Raw genomic sequence first — 12,317 nt, forward strand, 5'->3', positions numbered from 1 at the left:
ACATTCCATTGTACTGACGCCTTTGCACTATGGTTCTTTCTTTTTATGTTACACTATAGGTTCAGAGACACAAGTTTCAGATCAGCAGTAGATCTCAGTTTCAACAGTCATAGTCCGAAGTGAGTCCTCATCCTTCAAGGGCATGATTATTTCTTTACTATCTCATTAAGTAGGTTGTTAGTTAAAGTTAGTTAGGGACATGTCCCATCAACTTGTTATTCAGATTATTAAAACATTAGAGGCTTTCATACTAGATGTAGACTACCATGTTTTAGATTTTAGTATTTGTAAGTTTTGTTTTGGGTATTCTATTACCCCACTAAGATGTTGTATTATTCAGATTTTGTTCAGTATTGAACCTGATGGCCTTTTAGTGCTATTGTTGCATTATCATGTTATATTATGCAGTGTACAGGTAAAAATATCAGTCATGGGTTAGCTTGTGGTCCTCTGGGGTCATGATCACCATGTAGCATTACGAGCACCAGGTTCGGGGCATTACAATCTGAGACATAAAAAAAGGGAAATATTTGTTAAATGCTCTATAGACTCTGAAAGAAAAGTACAGATGTCTCCGTACCATTCTACAAGACTCTACTAGACACGACTTCAGAGTCACCCTAGGACACTTGAACCATGTTCTCTGATACCAAGTTTATCAGGACCTAAGACTACCCCCTAGTCATAACATGGTGCTTAGAACCACATGCGATACTAAGCTAACCTAGGAACTCGCATGACACTTGAGTATCTAAATTAAATTAATTATAAAAGCTAAGTTTTTTTAATGGAAGCGTAATCATAATAAAATTTGAACACATGTGATACTAAAAAAGTTTATAACACGATAATACTGAAGAAAGAATTTAAATTGCATAGGTGGCTCTTGCTAACTATCTATGAAGCCTCTACTATACTGATTAACGATAACTGAGACATGCCTCTAGCTATAAGTAATAAGTACATATGAATAATCCAAATAAAGTATATGAACTACAACTGACTGGAGATTCTCAAACTATGAGAATTCATCACCTACTAGCTCAAAGCTGTAAATTGTCTAATTATAATGTCTAGGCTACAACTGGAACCTATTTTATGAGAAAATGTAGTACATAGAATATATATTGATCAGTACTTTAAAATGTACTAAGTAAGTGGGGTGAATGCAATAAATAAAATTGATTAGGCACATCACCTTAAAACATGCATGCTAAGTGCAAATAAACTCAAAAAGAGACTGGAGAAAACTTAAAGCTAAAATATCTTAAAACATGAGTAACAAAAATAATCTGATAAGCTAGTGAATCACTACATTTAGTTTCTTAAATATTTACTTTTGTAGAATAAGTAGAACTGAAGCTGGGAAGTAGTTAAACATGAATAATGTATTTAAATCTTATGTAAATTAGAACATGCTATAAAACTAAAATAAGGGTAATGATTTGATACTGAGCAGGAAAACATGTACATGTAAAAATGAGAATACAAGGCCAAGCAAAAACATGTTTCTGAGAAAATCTGTAATCTGTATGACCAAATTCAATAAAATTGAATAACTGAGAATTTGTACACTTGATCAAGCAAACCTGAGCTAAAATACACTTAATACTAACTAAAATTATGGGAGGTATAATGTAATTGACATACCACAATCTGAATAATCTGGTTTGAACTTGTAACCTCAGTTTGTAGGGTGTTAGTACCGTGCCACGGGTACTAACACATGATTTTTGATATGGATCCAAAAGGCTGATGTCCTAAAACACTAGGGATTCACCCTCTACTAGTAGGTGCTCTCAGTAGATATGCATCAACCCTCAGCTCACATGAAGACATCTCCAACCTACGCTGGCTATGTAGTTTTAGAACACAAGGAAACCTACTAAAGGTCACACCCTCTACTGGTAGGTGAGACCCTATCCGTGGATTCGCTCGGTGCTAAATCCTACTCCCAACTAAACTGACACTAGTACTTGATTAAACTAAATTCAACTGAACATAATAAATAACATTGCCCATCATGATCATAACAACTGAGTAAATGGTAATATTCATAGTTTAACTGAAATCATTACTTGAGACATCTGAAATTACATAAAATACATAGGTATCGGGCATTCATAACCCACCAACACTGAATGATCATAAAATACAATATTAAGGCTTAAAACTATAGTATGAAATCATGGTTCAAAGACTCAAAATATAGACATTGCATTAATCATGTGAGAGTCATAAACTTGAACATGAGAATATGTTAACTATGAGGAAAACCACATAATTACATGGAAAAATTTACAATTCAATATTATAAGATAAAATTCAGTAGGATATTGAAATAAGAAATTTGAACTTGAAACATGAGATAACTTGACTTTTCATGAAACCATACATGGACATGAATTGAGTTCATTTACTAAGAAAATACATGAAATTAATCCAGTTTCAACATACAAAAACTCCATAATAAGACAAAATCCATAATTTAGTGCAAAAGAAGGTTTTTGGTCTCCATTGGTGAATGGGACCATGGATGAACATCCCACATAACCTAATTAAATGGATTCTTGAATAAATCTTTAAATTAAAGCATTAATCCTTGTGGTCTTGAGAGAAAAATCTTAAACTTTGTTCTTGGGGATGGGGAGGGTTTTTATGTTAGAAAATTTGAGGAATAGACAAATAATTCCTTTTTTGGTGTTATTAATTATTTTTTGGATTATTAGGGTTGATGGGAAAGGACCAAATTACCCCTTAAACCTTAGAAAGATAAAACTATGAGGGAATAAGCTATGTGTTGTGTCCCTTATTCTTGGTGAGAGTTCTCCGTGTTGCACCCCTTATTGTAGGGGAGATATCGATGCGCTGTGGCCATATCGCAGACCCTTACTATTTCTTATGAAAATTGACATAACTTTTCGCTCGGGTATCGAATTAAAGAAAAATTGGAATAGTTGGAAAGTTAACTCAATTATCTATTATTTTTGGGTCTTTATTAGATAAATTACACATATATAAAATGTTATACATATCAAATTTGACCCTTGGATAATTGAATACAAAAATTTGGCTAAATCAAAGGCTCTTAGCTCAATTTTGTCCTAAGTGATTTCTATGAGCATTTTTTACCTAATAAGCACTTCAAACACAAGGATAAAGACCATGAAACATGTATTCAAATATAAATCATGGGATTTGAGTTTATACACATAGGAACGGTGGTTAAATATCTAACCCAAAACTCCAGGGTGTTACAGGTTTTTGGGCCTTAATTTTTTTGAACTTTTTTCTTCACTGTCCTAACTACAACTCCTCTAATGAGTTATAGTGATTCATTATGGATTGTAGGGACTTGTTCATAATTTAATCTGAACAAGTGGCTTGGTATTGTGCTCTGACTACAAGTAGCTCTCAACTAGTTATCAAGACTTCTTATGGGTCCCAAGGACCAAGTCATAAAGTGTCCAAAAAGTTTTTCCCAAGTCATTGTATTAATTATGACTTTAGGACATGAGTCGTAAAGACTCATGAAGAGTCGTTACGTCCCAATCGTAGGGTGTGCATTGTGTCATCCAAATTTGTTGTTGTCTTTAGTATGCAAAGTGGTTAAGGGTCATTAAGTGTGGTTACAAGTTGGTGGTATGAATTATAGACAAACTAGTATAGGACCCTGCTACTACTATCTTGAGTATGAATCCTTTTGATAGGTTGAAATGTGTCTATACGAGTTGTATAGTGACTCGTAGTCACTTGCGACAAATTTTTAGTCTTTTTATTTAGGGCACTTTGGACATTTCCCCTCAACCCCAATTATAGTCCATGAACTAAAACCCTATTATGGGACCCCACTAGCATTATTAATTCACAAAAACACTCTCAAAAGCTCTCTTAAATTCTCTCAAGAAGCCATACCTAGGGTTCCAAGAAGTAGGTCATCTAAGGGAAAAATTCTTTTCGTGAAACTTGTTATTTCAGGCATAGTACTCTTACCTCATTGTTAATTTGTAAAAAGTATATGTTTTAAACTATTGTTCATAAGATATTTATGTTTCTTTGAATTCAAGGGTTGGGGGTTTTGAATTTTTGTTTTTGAACAAAGTTTTTCCAAGGTTTACATTTGACTATTTATTCTTAAATTATAGTTTTGCACTTGTGGGTTCATGGGTATCGTGAATGGACTAGGGAATTGTTGTTTTCCCAAACGTATGACCTTCGAAGTTGTTAGAACCCCAATACCAGATTGTGAAATTAGTTTTAAATTATGAGACATGTGAGAATTTGTAAAATATAACCAAGGGGGTTATGAATTTCCCCATGTTAAGATAATTGGTTTGGCATGCCGATGTTACCTTTCAAATATATTTAGTATGACGGTACCAATAGTGTATGCATGTTTAATATGGTTTAGTGAATGGGAATTTGTGATACTTGTTTTAATTGGGCTTTAATGAGGATTGTGTAGTTGAGTCGTGAAAATGAAGGTATGAGAGACCAACACTAAACAATGTAATTAATGAAGCAGGGGTCTATATGATTGGGTGGTTTGAGTACCCCTTAAGATTATTGTCATATGATCAGGAGGTTCGAGTCCCTCACATCTTATTACATGATTTAGTCCTCGTGTCATATTGATATGCAAGGAGGTTTGAGTCCCTCTTAGTGCACATTTATACCATCTAGTTCATGTGGCCACACGCACTATGGCCTTACTAGCTACGAGAGAGCTTGGACCATATATCTTGTGGGTACCTTTCTTTGTTATAATGTTTGAGTTATATAATGCAGTGTAAAGTTTTAAGTGTAGGTTAAGCCTTGTTCCCTTTCCTGGCATGTGATATATCTATATGTATTTGTATTTGATTATGTTCATTGATTTTGAATAATTTTGAGCTATTGATCTTTGCATTATGTTATCCTTATCCTTAAGTTACATGCTTGTTTTTATCCCACTAACCATCTCTAGACTTTCTATCCCTTTGCGATGCAGGCTAGAAAATTCTTCTACTTTTTGTGTAGAGTTAGGTCGATTGGGTTAGTCCGTTGGGTCATGATGTTGTGGTGAGGTGGTGAGCTTCCATTTCTTAGAAAGAACTAGGCATTTCACAAACTTTTATTTTTAGATTTGAGTGGATAGTTACTTTTATTATCATTTTCATTCTCATTGTCATTTGTCAGAGTCGGGGACATATCCCGACTAAGACTAGTTTTTATTATGGTTTTAGAAGCCTTTGTTTTGATTACTGTGGATATTCAGTGATTTTGGTTAGTTTTTTGGCTGGTCATCGGTCATTGGTGATAAATATATTTTAAATTAACCTTCAATTTTTCTTTTTATAAATTCAAAATTCACCTAACATCATGGATATTGTGTTATTTGGTTTGGTGAGAGGGGGGATCTTCTATCCATCGGGGACTTGAGATTCCCATTATGGCAAGCCTTAGTTTCGGTGTTGGCATATCGACTCCAACTAAGGTTTATATATGATTCATTCTAGATCTAACAAACTATCTATCCTACCTCAGCTATATTGTTGACAGCCTATGTTTATCTAAGTAGAGTCTTTTATTAGTATATTTTTGTCCTCTTTACTTGAGAGTCTTATCCAATTATCAACCATTATAGGTGATATATATGTTTTAGTGAATGAAAGAGCTGATGTAGTATGACTGCAATTATAAGTGTCCCTTTTAATTTAGAGATTAACGGTATGACAACTCGTAGTAGTTAATAATAGTGTTTATCAAAGTGATATTAAGGTTGCATAGGGTACCTATTTCCATCATATCTAATAGATGTAAAAATTGGCCTTTATGTTTTAGGATAGGTTATATAAAGATTTTAACACAAATTATGATTTCAGCATTATTTTCCATCCTCAGACTGACGGGCAGAAACAAGACTATTCAGGTTCTTGAGGATATGTTAAGGGCTTGTGTGAATGATTTTGGTAGTCATTCGGATAAGTTCTTATCATTGTGTAAGTTTTCATACACAGTAGTTAACCTTCAAGAACGACATGTCTCCATTAAAAATACTCTATGAAAAAAGGTGTAGATCACCTATTGGATGATTTGATATGGGTGATATAAAATATTTGGGCATAGATTTGATAAAGGAATCTTCGAATAAGGTGAGGTTGCTTTAAGGCAAGCTGTTGGCAGCCTAAATTAGGGAAAAGGAGTATGTAGATCACAAGGTAATAGACATGTCATTCAAATTCAATAAGCTTGTATTATTAAAGGTATCTTCTATGAAGGTAGTTATACGGTTTGGTAAGAAGGGTAAGTGATGAGTGGTAATTTACTACTCAGTGAAATCTAAATTCTAGCTCACTAATATGATAACACTATGTAAATGAGGTAAATTCTCTATTGAAATGATTTAATTTTTCTAGCTTTTAAGATATTGCAGTTCCTATAATGAAAATGAGATAAAATCAAGTGAAAAACAAATAAAAATGGACAAAAGAAGGAAGGATTTGGGAATTAGGCAAAGGAAGGATTTGGGAATCAGGCAACCCTCAGTTACAACGATTGTGGTCCAATAATTGTGATTGTATGTGATCAAATAGGGTCACCAATAGGGATTGCTACCAGAACATATGATCGTGTTTCAAAGAGCACGATTACGATGGAGCGGCAGAATATCCAAGGGCAATTTTGTAAATTTACAAAGAAGAGAACCAAATCTTAATGGGTTAAAACCTTTTCACAAGAGTATACAGTCGATCTTTTATCCATCTTTTACACATCATCAATTTTTATCTCATCTCTTGGTGCTTCAATCATATTTGTATTACTCTTGAGCTAAGAAGACCGTAGAGTAATTCCTAAGTGAAGGATTAACAATTTACATTGAAGGTTTATTGAAATTTAATGTTTTGATTTACGTTTTCTTTATCTTTCATGGATTAATATGGAGGAAATCTTTGTATATTTTTACTCTCTATCTTTAGGAATAGGTATTTCTTTCATTTGGGGTTATGTTGGGATAGGTTGTGATTAGTGCATGGATGTTGTTTATTTATCTACCTAATTAGATATTTATTGTGAGATTTTATATTACTCTAGGTTGTAATTAAGAACTGTGGGTGAAAACCCCAATTGTCTTGGATCTTATATCATCCTTGAAAGAGGGATATGGGTGATGAGTAATAGTAAACTACACTTTGAATTAGTTACTCTCATGGCATTATCTTAGAAATAGAGATGTTTTGCAGATTTGCTATGTTCATAATTATCATCTTAAAAATAAAGATGCTAGTATGTGTTATTGGATTTATGATTTTGTCAAGCTCATAAGGTATTTTAAAGTATCCATGAGTGAAATTTAGTGTTTTATTGATAGAATAACACTAATACCTTAAATCTATCCTATCCACAACTCCTAGCTAAATTTTTAAAAATTCACAATTACCATCGTATGAACTAACACCTAGAATTGCATGACACTAAGATCCATTCCTAATGATTATACTCTAATTATTCTTAACCTCAAGTAAGTCTTCTAGAAGCCCAAAAATTGTTATATCTATGAAAGCATTCAAAATCCCCCAAATACTTTTATCCCATAGTTGAATTTAGCAAGTAAATTTATTTCAACCTTACTCAATCACCATTCACATTGTTCCTCATGAATTGGACCCCGACAAAAAGTTAGGTATTAAATTGTCAACGACTGCCTTGCACTTAATTTGACGTGTAAGTTGAGAGTTATCAAAAATGGCATGTTACCAGGGAACAATTTGGCATTTTGAGTTAGTTTTGAAATTTTATCTTTCTTGATTTGATTCAAACTTGTGAATGTTTATTTGTGATTTTTTTTTTCTTGTATTAGGTAGAATTTTTTTCTTTACTTGTAACTATGTCATCATGGAATAAATATGAGCTTGGTGGTTATAAATCCTATCTTGATGATCCATGTCCATATTGTGGTGGACCCTAATTTTGACAAAATTATAAATATGCTCCCCAAAAGGGGTGTGTGCACCATCTCAATCCTATAGGGAGTATGATCGTTCATTATATGGTGGTTCAGATTACATTGGAGTGATTGCCCAAATGCCCCCTCCCCTAATTATGCTAATAAAAATGTTAGTTCTTCTTTTAAGTTTGATAGATCTCATGATGTCATAAAGAAAGAATAATTTGTTGGATAGAATAGTATGGATGCAATGCTTCAAAGTATCTTGGACAACATGACTACAAAGAGGAAGGATATGTATCTGTAGTATCAATCCATGGTGGCATTTGGAGAAGAAAGTTAAAAGGAAGAACTAGTGGGTGAGGAGACCGATCATTCAAGTACCATGAATATGCCTAATCTTCAAAATAAGGTTGATAAAAAAACTATATCATGCCGTGTGGTTGATGGTGTGTTGGATGTTGAAGAATTCTTTGTGATTTACGAATGAGCCAAACCAAAAATAATGTAGGATGCCGAAATTGCGGAACTGGTACTAGAGTTGAAAGAAAAAACAAGAAAATCATTTGTGAAAACTCTAGTTCATTTGGAGGTGACAAATTCAAGAAGAGTGCGACTCTGGAATAGGAAAGATAACCTCATTCCAACCACTTTTTGACATTATGCTTGGCGGATATGATGGAAGTAGAACAACCCAAGTTTGGAGTTATTCATTCCAAAAGGGTGAAATGATGACCGTTACTTGGTAGCCAATAAGTATAAAATCTAATTTTTGTCAAATGGTTCTTTGATGTTCTCACTGATACCAAATAAGACTATTCAGAAATTTTATGTGAAGTTGGGAAAAAGGTTTAAGTCTTCAAAGTGGCGATATAGAATATGTTTCATTCTGCCCTTACCTTAGTCAAAGTACCTCAAAGATATATTGATCAAAAGTTGGGTCCACTATTTAAATCCTATAAGTGGAAACATATATGATCATCTAAAGATACCGTTTGATGACTTTAACTAAAGCTCTTAATAGGAGGCAACCCATCCGTTACATGTTTTTGATATTTATCTTTAACGAATTCAGATAGTTTTGATTCTTTACAGGTGTTGGATAGATTGGAAGCCCCAAAAAAACCAAAGAAAAACTGAGTTTAGAAGGATGGTAGCAATGCAAGAAAATAGGGAAAAAGAGGGGAGAAATAAGTCTCATATAGCTCAATCATGGTCCAAGAGTCGTTATCATAGACATGCGATCGCGACCAACCCTGTCGCAATTATGTTATTCTTCCTATTTTCAATCCATGTGCAATCTTAGGGAGTCCCTTTTACCCTTTTTATATGTTTATGCTATGTAGTAGGTGCACTATAAGCCTTTAAGTAGGGGTGTTTGTGTGTGCCCGTGATTCATAATCTACATTTGGTTTGTAATAATTCAATCTGTTCACACACCAAGAATAGAGATTTTTAGAATAAATCATTGCATTTTTATTTTTATTATTATTCTTTTTTTTTCTTCTTTTGATGTTTTCTTGGCGAAGCTTTATCTATGATATATTGAGTGACGATATTCTGAAGGGAAAATCATCGTGTTGGAGTTTTGAGCCACACATACAGGGGAAGTCTTAGTACCTGCGGCATTATAGATTTAGGATTGTCATTATTCCTATGGCAAAGTCTGAGTAGCCATATGGTATGCTTTTGTGAGAATCCAAATGTGAGATGATGGATTGATTTTGTAATGAAGATAGCCATATTTCGTGGTAAAATGCAAAACACACATCCCCCCTATACAATTTTTTTTTTGTGAAAATCAATGGCCTGAACATAAATAATTTTGTAACAACACTTTTCTCTTTTTTTACTCCAAAGTCTTTAGTTGGTTGTGCGTGGAAAATAGCTTCTTTTGTCATTAGTAGGAAATGAAATTAAGGACCCTTGATTAGTTCGCATGCCATGTGTGGTGTGCTTAGTCATTTAATTCTTATGTTTATTTGATTCATCAAGAACTATCACCGTTAGTCTCTCCAAGGTAATTTTGATTATATATGGTTGGTGAAATAATCTTAAGCTTTCTTTGTGAACATAGAAACCTACTTCAGCCTTAAGATCCTATTCGTACATAGACAGTATCCCTACTCACCCATTTTGAGACTTTGAATATTTCTTTTGCAACCACGTTATAAACCAGGAGATATTCGACAGTTATCACTCTTTTAAAACCTGCCCTCCTTGAACTTGAAAGGGTAATCTAAGGCTAAAAGCCTAATATGGGAGTGGTAAATCTTTGAAAAGGCAACTTTGAGCCACAGGATTGTAAGTGAATGCTTAAGAGCTTAACAATGAGAATAAATGAATAGGAAAAAGAAAGGATTCAACAAAGGAATGAAATGCATGAATTGTATAAAGAAATGAGATGAGAAGAAAATGCTTTCAAAAGATAGGTGAATCAAGGTAGTAAAACTAGGCACATGTATGGGCTAGAAAGAAATGAAGTGGCCCATAGACCAAAGTTTAATTGAACACTGTGTTATGTAGAGGTCAAGAAGGGTATAGTCACTTTGATCCCAAATGTTTATCCTGCCCTTTACTGAGCCTACATTACATGCTTGAAAAAGTCCTTTGAGATCTCTAACCATGTGTTTTTGAGTTACTAGCAATTGAAAATAAGGACAAGCATATGACATGATACTTTTGTGCATTGAGGAATTCTTGGTGAGAGTGAGTGCTTTCACTGTAGCCCCTTGTTGCATAAAAGATACTATGGTGTATTGGAACGTTCTTTTATAAGTACGCATGTGGACTAACTGAGGCAGGTGAAGTTGTTATCATATGAAAAAGAGGCAAGGGAGTGCAGTTGAGTCGCTATTGATAGAGATTCACTTCTAGAGAGCTATTTGTTATTTCTTGGTTTTTCTTAAAAGTCTTTTGCATCCTTTAATATGTGCTTGATTTTGAGGGGAGTTATGTGAATAAATTTTCCCATTCTTGAGGGCTAATTTATAGAGCTAACCGAGTTTAGGGTCATTGTGATCACGTGGTCATATAAATGGGCTTATAATTAAGTAGTTTCTTTGAATATGTAGTTGTGTTTACTGAGGACAAGCAAAGTTATAAGTTTGGGGGTTAATGAGTGCTAAATTCACCACTCATTTACATCTAAATTCAAACTTACTACTATGATTAAACTTTGTAAATGAGGCAAATTCTCCATTGAAATACATTAATTCTAAGCTTTTGCAATCTTGCAGGTCCTATGATGAAAATAAGATGAAATCAAGTGGAAAGAAAAGGAAAATGAAAAAAAAGAGCAAGAAGTAGCGAATTAGGCAACCTTCAGTTACCGAAATCATTGTCTAATGATCGCGATCGCTATCAGTCAACCAGGGTTACCAATGGCAATCGCAACCAGAAGTCACGCAATCGCGGAAACACGATTGTGATCCAAATAGCGCGATCGTGATGGATCATCAAAATATACAAGGGTAGTTTCATAAATTCATATAGCTAAGTGCCATATCATAAGGGGTGAAAACCCTTTCACAAAAGCATCCAAGCTATCTTTTATCCATCTTTTACCTATCATCAATTTTTATTTTATTTCTTGGTGCTTGGATCTTATTTGTAGTACTCTTGAGCTAAGAAGACCTTAGAGAAACTCCTAAGTAAAGGATTAGTAATTTTCATTGAAGTTTTATTGGAATTTAAAGTTAGGGTTTACGTTCTCATTATCTTTTCTTGATTAATTTGGTAAAAATCTTTGTATATCCTCACTCTTTATCTTTACGAGTAGCTAATTTTTCCTTTTGTGGTTATGTTTGGATATGTTGTGATTAGTGCATGGGTGTTGTTTATTTATCTACCTAATTTGCTATTTTTTTTGGATTTTTCTATAACTCTAAGTTGGAATTGAGCATTGTGGGTGAAACCCTGATTGAATTGGATCCCTTATCATCCTTGAAAGACAGATATATGTGATGAGTAATAGTGAACTACACTCTGAATTAGTTTCTCTCATGGCGTTTCTTAGAAATAGGGATTTTTTATGGATTTTATATGCTTATAAACATCATCTTATAAATAAGGATGCTAGTATAAGGTATTGGATTGATGATTTAGTCATGCTCATGAGGTATTTGAAAGAATCCATGAGTGAAATTTAGTGTTTTGTTGAAAGACTAACGCTAACACCATAGATCTAGTCTACCCATGACTCCTAGCTAAATTTTGATAAATTCACAATTACTCTTGCATGAATTAACAAATAGAATGACATGACCGCAAGATCCGTTCCTAATTTATTATTCTCTAATTATTCTTAGCCTTGAGTTAGTCTTCTAGAAGCCCAAAAATTGTTATATCTTTTAAAATATTCTAATCCCTAATACTTGGATCCTATATT

Source organism: Capsicum annuum, chromosome 7 (genome assembly GCF_002878395.1).
Source record: "Capsicum annuum cultivar UCD-10X-F1 chromosome 7, UCD10Xv1.1, whole genome shotgun sequence".
NCBI lineage: Eukaryota > Viridiplantae > Streptophyta > Magnoliopsida > Solanales > Solanaceae > Capsicum > Capsicum annuum.